At 37.9% G+C, this 1,954-nt stretch overlaps 1 non-coding gene across 1 annotated transcript; it reads left to right on the top strand.

Annotated features, from left to right (window-relative positions):
• The first annotated feature begins 890 nt into the window (after nt 1-890).
• LOC148567437 (small nucleolar RNA R71) lies at nt 891-998 on the top strand. Its single transcript, XR_015881807.1, has one exon. It is a non-coding gene; the product is annotated as a small nucleolar RNA R71 (small nucleolar RNA).
• The last annotated feature ends 956 nt before the right edge of the window (nt 999-1,954 follow it).

The raw sequence follows: 1,954 nt of genomic DNA, 5'->3' as shown, positions 1-1,954 counted from the left end.
TCTATGGTCTCTAGATGAGTCTCAGATTCCTTTGGTTCCTCAGAGGGAAGCTCCTTATTGATCACTGGACATCCCAGGAGGTCTTCCTCCTTGGGATTTGCGTCTTCCTCTCCCTCTTTGGGTTCGGCCATGGTGCTTATGTCAATGGCTTTGCACTCTCCTTTTGGATTCTCTTCTGTATTGCTTGGGAGAGTACTTGGAGGGATTTCAGTGATCCTTTTACTCAGCTGGCCCACTTGTGCTTCCAAATTTCTAATGGAAGACCTGGTTTCATTCATGAAACTCACAGTCGCCTTAGATAGATCAGAGACTAGATTTGCTAAATTAGAAGCATTTTGTTCAGAGTTCTCTGTCTGTTGCTGAGTGGATGATGGAAAAGGTTTATTATTGTTAAACCTGTTTCTTCTACCATTATTAAAGCCTTGTTGAGGCTTTTGATCCTTCCATGAGAAATTTGGATGATTTCTCCATGATGAGTTATAGGTGTTTCCATAAGGTTCACCTAAGTAATTCACCTCTGCTATTGCAGGGTTCTCAGGATCATAAGCTTCTTCTTCAGAAGATGCCTCTTGAGTACTGTTGGATGCAGCTTGCATTCCATTCAGACTCTGAGAAATCATATTGACTTGCTGAGTCAATATTTTATTCTGAGCCAATATGGCATTCAGAGTGTCAATCTCAAGAACTCCCTTCTTCATAGGCGTCCCATTACTCACAGGATTCCTCTCAGAAGTGTACATGAACTGGTTATTAGCAACCATGTCAATGAGTTCTTGAGCTTCTGCAGGCGTTTTCTTTAAGTGTATGGATCCACCTGCAGAAGTATCTAATGACATTTTAGCTAAGTCAGACAGACCATCATAGAATATATCCAGGATAGTCCATTCTGAAAGCATGTCAGAAGGACACTTTTTGGTCAACTGTTTGTATCTTTCCCAAGCTTCATAGAGGGATTCACCTTCTTTCTGTCTGAAGGTTTGAACATCAGCTCTAAGCTTGCTCAGCTTTTGAGGAGGAAAGTACTTGGCTAAGAAAGCCGTGACCAGCTTATCCCAAGAGTTCAGGCTGTCTTTGGGTTGATAATCCAACCATAATCTAGCTCTGTCTCTTACAGCAAAAGGGAAAAGCATGAGCCTGTAGACTTCAGGATCTACTCCATTAGTCTTAACAGTATCACATATCTGCAAGAATTCAGTTAAGAACTGAAAAGGATCTTCAGATGGAAGTCCATGAAACTTGTAGTTCTGCTGCATTAGAGAAATTAATTGAGGTTTCAGCTCAAAGTTGTTTGCTCCAATGGCAGGAATGGAGATGCTTCTTCCATGTAAATTGGAATTAGGTGCAGTAAAGTCACCAAGCATCTTCCTTACATTATTATTATTTTCGGCTGCCATCTCCTCTTCCTGTTCGAAAATTTCTGAAAGGTTATCTCTGGATTGTTGTAATTTAGCTTCTCTTAATTTTCTCTTTAGAGTCCTTTCAGGTTCTGGATCTGCTTCAACAAGAATACTCTTGTCCTTGCTTCTGCTCATATGACAAAGAAGAGGGCACAGAAAAATAATAATAATAATAGAGATCCTTTATACCACAGTATAGGGATCCCTGTGTGAGTAGAAGAAGAAAGAGGGACAAAGAATGTAATATAATGGAAGAAACACAACTGTGAGGAGGGTTGAGATGTGAGATGAGATGTTAGTAGATGAATAAATAAATAGAATAAGATGAGAGAGAAGGAATTTTCGAAAATAATTTTTGAAAAAGAGTTAGTGATTTTTGAAAATAGTTTTTGAAAAATGTTAGTAATTTTCAAAAATTAAGATTTAAAAATTAAAATAATTAATAAATTAAAAGGAAATTTTGAAAAAGAGGGAAGATATTTTCGAAAATGAGAGAGAGAGAGTTAGTTAGGTGGTTTTGAAAAAGATAAGAAACAAACAAAAAGTTAGTTAGTTAG

The sequence above is a fragment of the Arachis ipaensis genome, chromosome B4, assembly GCF_059453495.1.
Source record: "Arachis ipaensis isolate K30076 ecotype BB chromosome B4, ASM5945349v1, whole genome shotgun sequence".
In the NCBI taxonomy this organism is placed as follows: domain Eukaryota; kingdom Viridiplantae; phylum Streptophyta; class Magnoliopsida; order Fabales; family Fabaceae; genus Arachis; species Arachis ipaensis.
The sequence above is the reverse complement of the archived record's forward strand: the minus strand, read 5'-3'. Positions and strand labels throughout refer to the sequence as shown.